At 45.3% G+C, this 13,424-nt stretch overlaps 1 protein-coding gene across 4 annotated transcripts in view; it reads left to right on the top strand.

Annotated features, from left to right (window-relative positions):
• Positions 1–13,424, top strand: part of ABCC4 (ATP binding cassette subfamily C member 4) — a 253,197-nt gene that overhangs the window by 22,700 nt on the left and 217,073 nt on the right. The window lies entirely within an intron of this gene.

Genomic DNA, 13,424 nt, shown 5'->3' with positions numbered 1-13,424 from the left:
CAAGCTGTGGTGTGGTTCAGTGGTCAGTAGAGGCCCATCTTTCCTTCCACTGCTCCTTTTCTAGTGCTTTTCCTTAAATCACTGTATCAATTGATTAATGCATCTTCTTTCTTTCTTTCTTATAGAGCAAATATGGGCCCATGAAGGTGGGGAGGGGCAGAGGGAGAGAGAGCATCTCAAGCAGGCTCCCTGCTGAGCGTGGAGCCCCATGCAGGGCTGCATCCCAGGACCCTGAGATGGTGACCTGAGCCGAAGTCAGGATTCCAGTGCTGAACCGACTCAGCCACCCAGATGCCCCTAATCAAATTATTTACAAAGTACACTTACTACTGATAAGAGGAAAAATATGTTGTTCTTAACCATAAATGGCACCTATTTAATTGTTGGATGACTCACTTTTATGGAGAAGGTTCCCAGCCACTGAGACCTACACAAATGTGGGTTTTCCTCCCGTTTCTCTTCCTCCCTCTTCCATCCTTCCTTCCCTTTTATGACGGATAATGAGTAGTGTGTATGGCAGTGGAGGGAACAGTGTAATGAATCCTGAGTATGCACCTGGGGGTGTTGGCGTTCTTTAGCTCATGGCCAGTCTTGCCTCAACTCTGTTCTTCCTGTCTTGGATGTTTGTGTCCATTTTTTTTTCCCCCTGACTGACTCTGATGGGTGAACGATAGTGTTATGGGCTGAGTTGTGTGTCCCCAAAACTCATGTTGGAACCCCAATGCCTTGTACTTGCTTCATTTAGAGTAAGGGCTTTTAAAGAGGTGATTGAAATGAAGACATCTGGATGGGCCCTAACCCAGCCTCACAGGTGTCCTTAGAAGCAGAGAAAGTTTGTGCGCACACAGATAGACCGGGGCAGGGGCACGTGTACGGAGGAAAGGCCACATAAGGACACAGGAGGTGGCCATCGGCAAGCCGAGGAGAGAGGCCTCAAAGGAAACTAACCTTGCCAACACCTTGGTCTTGGACTTCTAGCCTCCAGAACTGTGAGAAAGTCAGTTTCTGTTGTTTAAATCATCTTGTCTGTGGTATTTTGTTATGGCAGTCCCTGGCAGCCTAAGGCAATTTTTTTTTTCCTTGACGGAGGGTAGCAAAATCTCTACTTTTGTTATTAGGTCATTGTATACATTTGTTAGGTGATTTTCGCAAATATTTCTAGGAAATGGTCGATATGTGATTATATATAATTTACCCTTGTCCATTGTACTTCTCACTTAACGCCACTTTTTTTTTTTTTAAGATTTTATTTATTTATTTGACAGACAGAGATCATAAGTAGGCAGAGAGGCAGGCAGAGAGAGGAAGGGAAGCAGGCTCCCTGCTGAGCAGAGAGCCCGACGTGGGGCTCGATTTCAGGACCCTGAGAACATGACTTGATCAGAAGGCAGAAGCTTAACCCACTGAGCCACCCAGGTGCCCCCACCATGTTTTTAACCTTTATTTTATAAAACAGGCACAGAATATTCTACAAAATAAAGACCTAGATTAGAGAATTGTTATGGGGTTAACCCCCTTGTAACTACCACTCAAGTTCTAGAATAAGGTTTTGCCAGCTACTAGGGTGTGTGGGTGGCTGCATGGGTGAAGCGTCTGCCTTCAGCTCAGGTAATGATCTCAGGGTCCTGGGATCAAGCCCCACTTTGGGCTCTCTGCTCAGCGGGGAGCCTGCTTCTCCCTCTCTCACTGTGTTCCCCCTGCTTGTGCTCTCTGTCTCTGTCAGATAAATAAAGTCTTAAAGAAAAAAAAAAGATTTTGCCAGCTTCCCCATATCCTGTCCTAATCACAAACCCTTCCCTTCCCTCAAAAAGAACTAAAGGTTGCCTTCAAACTCTCTATGGTATTTCTTTTAAATCTCAATAGGTATATAGTTCTTTTTTTTTTTTTTTTTTTAAGATTTTATGTATTTACTTGACAAAGAGAGAGCGATCACAAGTAGGCAGAGAGGCAGGCAGAGAGAGAGGAGTAAGCAGGTTCCCTGCTGAGCAGAGAGCCCGATGTGGGGCTTGATCCCAGGACCCTGAGATCATGACCTGAGCCGAAGGCAGATGCCTTAACCCACTGAGCCACCTAGGCGCCCCTCAGTAGGTATATAGTTCTTTTGTTGTACTTTTTAAAAGGTTTTAAGTAATCTCTAAACCAATGTGGGGCTTGAACTCACAACCCCAGGATCAGAGTCGTATGCTCTACTGGCTGAGTCAGCCAGGCGCCCCTGCTTGGTCGTATTTTTAACGAGTGTGCTTACTTTGATGGTTTCACAATCTGCTTTTAAAATGCAGTATTTATTTATTTATTTTTTAAAAGATTTTATTTATTTGACTTAGAGGTGTGTGCGCGTGCGCATAAGCAGGCGGAGCTGCAGCAGAGGCAGAGGGAGAAGCAGGCTCCCCACTGAGCAAGGAGCCCCATGCGGGACTCAGTCCCAGGACCCTGGGATCATGGCCTGAGCTGAAGGCAGACGCTTAACCCACTGAGCCACCCAGGCGTCCCTTTTGTTGTTGTTGTTGTTGTTTAGATTTTATTTATTTGAGAGAGCGCACTTATGTGCAGTGAAGGGGCCGAGGGAGAGAGAGGATCTCAGGCCAATTCCCCACTGAGCCTGGAGCCCGACCCTGCGACCCCGAGATCATGACCCGAGCTGAAACCAAGAGTTGGACGCTTAGCCAACAGGTGGCCCTTCCTGAGTTGTTTTAGAGAAAAATTGGATCAGTTTGAGATCTTAAAATCTTGTAAATGTGTCTGTTAGCTCATAGCTCAGCTAATACTGGAATGAAAAACCCCATACTCACACAATTTATGTACGTATGTACATAACATATAACATACATATGTTATACATATATGTATACATAACACACATAACGTATGTATATATGTATATAAATTGTGTCTGGCATAATACCTTCAGTTTGTTGTAATTGTGATTCCCAGCGAGGCTGATGGCCTCCCAGCATGATTTACTGTTGGGTTTCCTGAGCGTGTTGGCTCTTCTATGAGCGACCCCTTAACCAGTGAGGGAGGACCAAGTTTTCCCTGACTTGAATCCTACTTTCTTCCTGGTGGTGTGGTAAAGCCCAGGGGCTCCCCTTCCCTCTACCCAGAGGCCTTGTTCCTCCTGTGTTTTGCTCTGTCCCATCCCACAGCTGTTTGGAGCCTTATCGCCGTTCCACTTCTGAGCCAGTGATCGGTGGTGACATGGGTGGAGGGTCATGCGGGGACACCGGGGGCTAGGACTCGTGTGTCCTCGTTCAGTAGCTGGTCTGTTGGGCAGTGTGGGAAATCCCTGCTTCCCTGTCCCTTCCCCAGGCACAGCTTGTTCTCTGAGGAGGAAGAACTCTTGGATCTACCCTTTCCGGGTTTCCTTAGACCAGGTACCCTGAAGCCTGGGATTTTGGTCCTAGTTCAATTATGTAACTGACCTTGACATCTTCGGGCCAGGGTTTCCCTCTGAGGCTGTACCAGATTTGCAGCATATGTTTTCTAACCCCCTGTGATCAAAGGATCATTGACCGTCCGACTTACGTGGAAACATAATTAATTCCCCATGCAACTCCAAACGAAACCCATGAGGAAGTTCTCGCAATGCAGATTCTCAGTCTCTGCCCCAGGTCCTCGGACACAGAACCCTGTGAGGGGGGTCTGGGTTTAATGTTCATGAGCGTGTCAGATGCTTTCATGGCCGCTTACATGAGAACTCTGTCCTAGACTTAGAGCATGTAGTCACAAGGCAAGGGGAGAGAGCTTTTAAGACCTTTCTGGTCTTTTGAGTCAGTGCTGATGGGAGTGTTCATAGTGACAGTGACAGGCTGGGGGGTGTCTGGTCTGGGACTATTGTTTGGTTTAACTTAGGTAAGCACAGGGAGACCATGGGGGAAAGGGGGCGGTCAGAGCAAAGGTCAGCCAGTGTTGAGCTGACCTCAAGGCCACGCTAAGGAGGTGGTGTCTTGAGATGTGAGCATCTGGTCTGGAGCTCTAGCAAGAGCTAGAAAGTTCTGGCCCCAACTACCTGGAGTTTGTCCAAACCTCACAGGCGAAGGGTACAGCCCTCTAAGACTGGCCTCTCTTCAGAGGTCAGTTGCAAGTTTGGGGGTCCGCACGCCACCCTCTTTACTGACCCAGCTGGCTACAAAGTCAGGGGTTCCCACAGCCCACTTAGGTTTAGTAATTTGCCTGCACAACCCCTACAACTCGGGAAAGTGTGGTCTTGACAATTACAGATTTATTCTGACAGAGACAGATTGGAACCATAGGGAAGGTGGTGAGGTCTGGGAGGGTCCCAGATTTGAAGCTTCCGTGTCTTATCCCTGTGGCGTCACGGGGTATCACCCTCCTGGGCACTTCAGTGCGTGACAGTAGTCAGAGTCTTGCCAACCAGGAACGTTCCCCCAGGCCCTGGTGTCCAGAGTTTCTGTTGTGTTTTTCTCATGCAGGCATCACCAGTGGAATCAATCCCCAGCCTCCCCCAGAGTCTGGGCCTGTGCCCTATCACTCACTGGCCCAATGCTCTGATCAGTCATATGGCTTGTCTCTGGAACCCCCGTCCTGAGTCATCTGTTAGCCTAAACTTACTTGGGGCTGCCGTGAGTCACCTTGGTTACCATAAACCATCAGGGCCCCATCTCTAGTTACTTATAAAATGCCAGGGATTTAGAGCAACCAGGACAAAGTCCAAGAAGAGGGTACATGCCAACCAAAGTTATCGTCATCTTTTTTTTTTTTTTTTTGGCCCAGGTTTGAGGCACAATTGACAAAATGGTAAGGTATTTGAAGAGAACAGTGTGACATTTTGATATATGTACACGTTTTCTTTTCTTTCTTTTTTTTAAAGATTTTATTTATTTATTTATTTGACAGACAGAGATCACAAGTAGGCAGAGAGGCAGAGAGAGAGAGAGAGGAGGAAGCAGGCTCCCCGCCGAGCAGAGAGCCCGATGTGGGACTCGATCCCAGGACCCCGAGATCATGACCTGAGCCGAAGGCAGCAGCTTAACCACTGAGCCACCCAGGTGCCCCGATATATGTACACGTTTTAAGAGGATTTCCCCCACCATTTGTTTAATGAACACCTCCATCATTATCTCAAATCCCCTCCCCCCCCCTTTTTTTTTGTGAGAACGTTCGAGTTCTCTCCCAGCCGATGTCAATGATAGGTAGAGTGTTATCAACTACAGTCACCACATTACACGTCAGAGCCCCAACCCTTAGTCATTCCATAGCTGGACGTCTGGATCCTTTTACCCGAGGTCTCTCCCTACTCCACCTCCACCCCGCCCTCCTGCCCCTGGCAACCACTCTTCTCTTTGGTTTAGATGACGAAGATTCCTTGTTTAAGATTCCGCATACTGGTGAGACCATGTGGTGTTCGTCCGTCTCTCTCTGACTTCTTGTAGCGAGATGCCCTCCACGTTCATCCGTGTTGTCACAAATAACAGGATTCCCTTTATTTAAAGGTCAGATAGTATTTCACTGTGTGTGTCTATATGTGGTCACACACACCCACACCCCGGTTGTGAATACTGGGGTGAACACGGGAGTATGGGTATCTCTTGGAGATAATGATTTCGTTTCCTTTGGGTACATTACCTGTGCTGGGACTGCTGGACCGTGTGGTAGTTCTGTTTTTAATTGCTTGAGGATCTTCTTTTTCTTTTTTTTTTTTAAAGATTTTATTTATTTATTTGACAGAGAGAGATCACAAGTAGACAGAGAGGCAGGCAGAGAGAGAGAGAGAGGGAAGCAGGCTCCCCGCTGAGCAGAGAGCCCGATGCGGGACTCGATCCCAGGACCCTGAGATCATGACCTGAGCCGAAGGCAGCGGCTTAACCCACTGAGCCACCCAGGCGCCCCGAGGATCTTCTTTTTCTGTAGTCGCTCTGCCCGTCTACCTCCCTGCCAGCCGTGGACGAAGGTTCCCTTTTCTCCACATTCTCTCCGGCCCTTGTAACTTCTTGTCTTGTTGATAACAGCCGTGTTAACAGGTGTGAGGCCACGTCCCTCACTGTGGCTCTGATTTGCATTTCCCTAAAGAGTAATGATGTCGAGCCTCCTTCCGTGTACTGACTGGCTGTCTGTATGTCTTCAGCAGAAAAATGTCTGTTTAGATCCTCTGCTCATTTTTTGATCACGTTGTTTTTTTCCTGTTGAGTGGTGTGAGTTCTTTACGATGTGGATGTTCACCCCGCATCAGATACAGATTTGCAAATGCTTTCTCTCATTCAGCAAGCTGCCTCTTCGTTTCGTTGGTGATTTCCTTTGCTGTGCAGAAGCTTTTTAGTTTTCTCTTTATTGAAGTGTAGTTGAGATATATTATTAATTTCAGATATACAACACAGTGATTCAATATTGATATATGTTAGGAAGTGATCCAGGTGACTAAGGCTTATCCAAGTCACCAAGATAAGTCTAGCTACCATCTGTCACAGTTGTTACGTGTTATTTACTCTATCTCCTATGATATGCCTTGCATCCCTGTGTCTTATTTTATAGCTGGAAGTTTTTTTTTCTTTTTTTTAAATTATTTTTTTACTAACATATAATGTGTTATTAGCCCCAGGGGTACAGGTCTGTGAATTGCCAGGTTTACACACTTCACAGCACTCACCATAGCACATACCCTCCCCAATGTCCATAACCCAACCACCCTCTCCCTACCCCCCGCCCCCCAGCAACCCTCAGTTTGTTTTGTGAGATTAAGAGTCTCTTATGGTTTCCCTCCCGATCAATCCCATCACCCTGAATGCGCCCGATCTCGTCTGATCTCGGAAGCTAAGCAGGGTCGGGCCTGGTTAGGCCTTGGATGGAAGTTTCTCCTTTTATCCCTCTCCCCTGTTTCGCCCATCCCTCACTCCCTCCACTTGGGCAACAACCAGCTTGTTTTCTATAGCCGAGTCTGTTTTGTTCTGTCTGTGTTTTAGATTCCACATATTAGTGAAGTCATGCAGTATTTATCTTTCTCTGTCCGACTTAACTTCATTTAGCGTCGTAACTTCTAGGTCCGTCCATCCATATTGTTGCACAAGGAGGGAGCAAAGGGGAGTTGGATAGAGTCCCACTGGTTTGTTTTTGCTTTTGTTGCCTCTCCTTTTGGAGTCAAATCCAAAATATTGCCAACACCAACATCAAGGATCTTACTGCCTTGGTTTTCCTCTAGGAATTTATAGTTTCATGGCCTCCCTGCCCTCACCTAAGTTAATACCAAACGATGGTCAAGTCTTTGATCCATTTGGAGTGAATTCTTGTGTATGGTGTAGGATAGTGGTCCAGTTTCATTCTTTTGCATTTGGTAGTCCAGTTTCCCAATGCCCATTTATTGAAAAGACCATCCTCTCCCCATTGTATAGTCTTGTCTCCTTTGTCATAAATTAATTGACCTTATATGTGTGGGTTTATTTCTGGGCTCTCTATTCTGTTCTGATCTATGCCTCTGTTTTTATTAATTATTAACAATTAATGCTTTTATTAATTATTATTAATTGATAATTTATTAATTAATTGACCTTATATATGTGGGTTTATTTCTGGGCTCTCTATTCTGTTCTGATCTATGTCTCTGTTTTTATGCCAATACCATGTTGTTTTGATTATTATAGCTTTGTAATACATTTTGAAATTCGGGAGAGTGATGCCACCAGCTTTGTTCTTCTTTCTTGAGATTGCTTTGGTTATTTGGGGTCTTTTTAAAAAAATTAATTAATTTTCTATTTAAGAAATATTTATTTATTTGACAGAGAGCGTGTGTGTGTGTATGTGTGTGCGTGCATAGCAGGGGCAGCAGGCATGGGGAGAGGGAGAAGCAGGTTCCCCGCTAAGCAGGGAGACTGATGTGGGACTTGATCCCAGGATGACCGCGGTTGGGGTCGTGACCAGAGTTTAACTGATGCTTAACAGATGCTTAACCGACTGAGCCATCCAGGTGCCCCTATTTGGGGTCTTTTGTGTTTCCATACAGATTTTATAATTATTTATTCTATTTCTGTGAAAAACAGCATTGGAATTTTGAAAGGGATTGCATTAAATTTGTAGATTACTTTTGTAGTATGGATTTTTTCTTCTTTTTTTTTATGTAGTATGGATGTTTTAACAAGATTCTTTTAATTCATGAACACAACGTGTCCTTCTGTTTATTCATGTCATCACGCATCAGTGTTGGACAGTTTTCAGAAGGCAGGTTTTTCACCTCCTTGTTAAATTTTTTTCTTAGATATATTATTCTTTTTGATGCAGTTGTAAATGGGATCGTTTTCTTAATTTCTTCCTCTTTGTTGTTAATGGACAGAAACAGCTGGTTTGTGTATATTGATTTTGTATCCTGAAACTTTACTGAATTCATTTATTCAAACAGGGTTTTGGTGGAGTCTTCAATGTTTTCTGTATGTAGTGTCATGTCATCTGCAAATAGTGGAAGTTTTGCTTCTTCCTTTCCAGTTTCGATACCTTTTATTTCTTTTTCTTGCCTAATTGCTCTGGCTAGGATTTTCAATACTACTATGTTGAATATGAGACATGAGAGTGGGCATTCTTGTCTTGTTCAGATATCTTAGAGATTAAGTTTTCAGCTTTTTACTGATGAGTATAAAGTTTGCTGTGGCCATAGAGGGTTTTTTTTTTTTAATTTTTAATTTTTTAAAGACTCATTTATTTTAGAGCAAGAGCATGAGTGGGAGAGGGAGAGAGAATCCCAAGTAGACCCCACACTGAGCTGAGCACAGAGCCTGGTGCGGGGCTCGATCCCATGACCCTGAGATCATGACCTGAGCCTGACCTGAAACCAAGATGATTAACCACATACTCCAACCAGGCAGGCGCTGCTGTGGGCCATAGAATTTTGATAATTGCCTTCGAAATATGTTAAAATCTGTTGGTTTTTTTTTTTTTTTACATTTTATTTATTTATTAGAGAGAGAAACTGTGTGTGTGTGTGTGTGTGTGTGTGTGTGTGTGTGTAGGAGCAGAGGGAGAAGGACAAACAGACTTTCACTGGGCTCAGAGCCGACACGGGCTTGATCCCAGGAGGCTGATGTGGAGCTGGATCTCAGGACCCTGAGATCACTACCTGAGCTGAGATCAAGAGTCTGATGCTTAGCTGACTGAGCCAGCTAGGCACCCTGCTACTTTTTTTTTTTAAACTTTTTTTTTTTTAAGATTTTATTTATTTATTTGACAGACAGAGATCACAAGTAGGCAGAGAGGCAGGCAGAGAGAGAGAGGGGGAAACAGGCTCCCTGTTGAGCAGAGAGCCCGATGTGGGGCTTGATCCCAGGACCCTGAGATCATGACCTGAGCCGAAGACAGAGGCTTTAACCCACTGAGCCACCCAGGCGCCCTTTTTGTAGCTTTTTACTTTGAAATAATTTCAACTTGACAGAGAAGTTGCAAGAGTGGTACACAGCACTCATATAATCTTCATCCATATTCCTTAATGTTAGATTCTGCTGTATTGGCCATTCTATTGTATTATTCCTTTTTATCTGACCTTTTTGAAAGTAGATTGTGGGCCTGATGCGCCATTACCCTCTGACACTTTCAGCATAGATTTCCTAAAAATAAGGACATTTTCTTGCATTACCAAGGTATTCCATTCAAAATTCAGAAATTAGTGTTCATACATTACTACCATCTAATTCTCAGGCTGCATAGGCAATTTGCTTACGTTACCCATTTTAGGCCCAGGATAATGTGTTGTATTTCGTTTTCCTATGTCTTCAGCATCTTTCAATATGGAACAGCTTATGCAATCTCTCACGTTGTTGATATTTTTAAAGAATATTGTGGATTATTGCTCTGTAGAATGTTCTTCAATTTGGGCTTGTCTGATGCTTCTTCATAGCAGGAACACCAAGAAGTAAATGGTCTGTGTAGTCCTATGCACGTGATGCCCACTTGTCACCTATGCACGTGATGCCCACTGGTGGTAACGTCTATCACTTGGTTAAGATGGTGTCTACTGGGTTTCTCCATTTTAGACTTAATTATTAATTTCTAAACACTTTTTGCCACTTATTCTTTGAAGTTAATATCTTGATTTATCATTAGAAGCCACCCGCCTTCACAGTCTCATTAGGCTATGATAATGCAGTTGATTTTGATCTCTTTATTACATGTATCTTAACAACTTGCCCTTAGCACCTTTGAGCTGGACTTTCAACTTTTGTAAAACTATCTGTATATAAATTTTATTACTTTTCTTTATCTGTGCTCCCCTCCCACTCCTTTGATAGCTGTTACTAGTATGTCATGAGCCATCCCTTTTTAGTATCTTATTTTAACGGGAATGAATTTACTGGGCTTTGACGGTAAGCAGAGTTGCTTGTGGATGTAGTTTTTTAGATGTTTAGTAAATAAAATACAGACTCTTATTTTTATTTTAGTTTTTAAAAGATTATTTATGTATTTGGGAGAGAGAGCATGCACGCAAGCAGGAGGGAGGGACAGAGGGAGAGGGAGAACCAGGCTTCCTGCTGAGCAAGGACCCCAATGCCAGGCTTGATCCCAGGATGCAGAGACCATGATCTGAGCCGAAGTCAGATGCTTAACAAACTAAGCCACCCAGGCACCCCCGAATCTTAAAATACATATTACTGCTATCCCAATTTTAAGGAATTTAATTAAGAATATTGATAGGTGCTTCAGTTTATATTAAATAAGGATAGTAAAGGTTTTTAAAGGATGGTTTGAATTGCAATGTGTCTTGTTTTGATACAGTAAATTAGAGATAGGATGTTGAATTTTAAACTCTGATTATTGATTATGTGATTTTATCCTTTTGCTGGAGTGGCAGTCCCAGAGGTAGGACCACGCAAAGGGATGTGAGATTTGTTTTAACTAGAGGGAAGTAAGGCCGGGAGAGCAAATTGGGTCTAGTTTCCTTCCGTGAAGGAATGTGGCTTATTGTCTCTTTCTTTTTCTGTTTTGTTTTGTTTTTTTCAAGATTTTATTTATTTATTTGACAGACAGAGATCACAAGTAGGCAGAGAGGCAGGCAGAGAGAGAGGGAGAAGCAGGCTCCCCGCGGAGCAGAGCCCAACGCGGGACTCGATCCCAGGACCCTGGGGTCATGACCTGAGCTGAAGGCAGAGGCTTTAACTCACTGAGCCACCCAGGCGCCCCTCTTTTTCTGCTTTTTTTTTCTTTTTTTTTTTTTTTAAATAAAAGGTTTTATTTACTTATTTGTCAGAGAGAGCGCGCCAGCACAAGCGGGGGGAGCAGCAGGCAGAGGGAGAAGCAGACTCCCTGCCAAGCAAGGAGCACGTTGCTGGGCTTGATCCCAGGACCCTGAGATCATGACCTGAGCCAAAGGCGGATGCTTAACCCACTGAGCCACCCAGACATCCCTTTTTGTCCTTTCTTAATGTTTTTTTCAAGTCACATTCCTGACTGGTTTCCTCATCTTCCAAAGTCCATCATCAACAAAGTGGCTTGAAAACTTGTACTATTTCCCTTTTTTAGGATAAAGTGTGAAGTTCATTTGGAATATAAGACCTTTGGTTACCCCATTACCACACCAGACCCCATGCAGTGTTGAACCTGCTGTTCCTAGGCAGTATGTCTTTGCATATCTGGTTTTGTTTTTCTGAAAAATTTCTCTTTCTCACCTTGTGTCCTCCAAATGATTCTCCTGAATTTTACTCAAAAGCTTTGTCTCTTCCTGGTAAGCCTCCCAAACCTCCTTTGAGGGCCTCCAGGTGTCCATGCTTTCCACTCTTCGTGGTGCAAATGGTTCCTGGATCTGGCCAATGACCAGAACTGGCTGGGCTTGGGGGACCTTTGGAAAAGGCCAACCCGTTGGGTTCTATCTTGGCTTACTCTGATTCAGCCGTTGGATGGGGCTTTGCCATCTGTTGGTCTTGGTTTTAAAACTCTCCAGGTTGAGATTGGGATTTTGATATTTGGGCAGGGTTGGGACTCTTGGTGTACGTCCCAGATGAGAGTCTCCTGATGGTCACGCCAGGCACACTGTATGGCACAGTCTCCAACTTGAGCCTGTGTCTGCATCAGCTGGGGGAGTCGGGAGGGTACAGAGGGCTGGCCCCACTCCAGAGCTTCTGACTCAGGGGTCTGCGGTGGGGCCCGAAGGTCTGCGTATCCAGCAGGGATGCTGATGCTGCTGGTCTGGGGGTCCACTTGGAGAATCTGTGCTGGATAGGAGATCCGTCACTGGTGGGGGACCTGAAAAAAGCCAAGAAGTTGATCTCCTGCAGAGCTCATGATCACCCTCGTCATGTCCTACTGTCAGTCTTCGACATAAATCCCTTCTTGCCGGACCTGGGTTGCGAGCTCCTGGAGAGGAATTGGACCGACAAACAGAGAAATGGGTTTATACCATTATCCTTGTTTTGGTGGCGAGGGGACTGCTATCAATGCCCTGTGGTGACCGTCTGGGGCCAACATATGAAGGGAAGTGGCTTTTCTAGAAAGAGAAAAGGTTTAGGACAATGGTTCTGACCCAAGGGATTTTGCCACCCAGGCCGTGTCTGGAGACATTTTTGGTTGTCGCAACTTGGGAAGGGGAGATCCTACTGGCATCTTGACGGTAGAATCCGGGGGTGCTGCTGGCCATTCTGGAGTACACAGGACAGCCCCTGCACCTCAGATGTGTCCAGCTCCGAGGTCGGCAGTGCCAAGCTTAAGAACTCCTGCTTTTAGGGGAAGGGGGTTCCAATGAGCTAGTGTGGGTCTGATCACGAGATCCGTGTGCCTCTCTTTTGTCCCTCACCCCAGGCCCTGCTCTTGGTCGCCTTGACCCTGAGAACCCCACTTCCCTCCACCCCTTGTCCCCAGCTCTGCCCTGATGGAGCCCCCAGGCTGGACCACAGGAGCCCCCAGTGATAGGCGGGCAGAATCTCCAGGGAAAATTAACCCAATGACTAATAATTAGCCACAGCTAAGAGTGCTTTAAAATGCATCCTTTGAACAATAAATGACTTATTTAATTGGGGCTCGGGCCCTTGTTGAATGATTTACTGACCTCGGCTGACCTGCACAGTCCCCTTTCATACAAGAGCTCACAGAGGGTTGTCTGACTGTCTTCTGTCCCCGCTTCTCACCCAGGGGACAGCTGTGCAGTCACTTACTCAGAATGAACCACTCTGGGCCAGGCACGGGGAGCACCGTAGAAAGACTGTGTCCTGCCCTCATGGAGCTCTTATTCTGGAAGGGAGAGAGAAAGAAAAAGTGGATTTTTTTTCTCTGAACATATAAATTGTAGTAAAGGGGTAAAGAAAGAAGAGGGAAATAAAGTGGAGAATCAGGGTGTGTTTGGTTTTTTAAGAACAGGTAGCCTGGGCCTTGGTGGGGGTGACCATGAGTTTGGGACCTGGAGGGGACGAGAAGGTGCCATTGTGGGAGCAAATGGGGAGGAGTGCTTGTTCTCAGGAGAGGGAGTGGCAAGCAGGGACTTGGGACCACCGCAGGCGGAACACTGAGCT

The sequence above is a fragment of the Meles meles genome, chromosome 14, assembly GCF_922984935.1.
Source record: "Meles meles chromosome 14, mMelMel3.1 paternal haplotype, whole genome shotgun sequence".
NCBI lineage: Eukaryota > Metazoa > Chordata > Mammalia > Carnivora > Mustelidae > Meles > Meles meles.
This window is presented reverse-complemented; position numbering and strand designations above follow the sequence as displayed.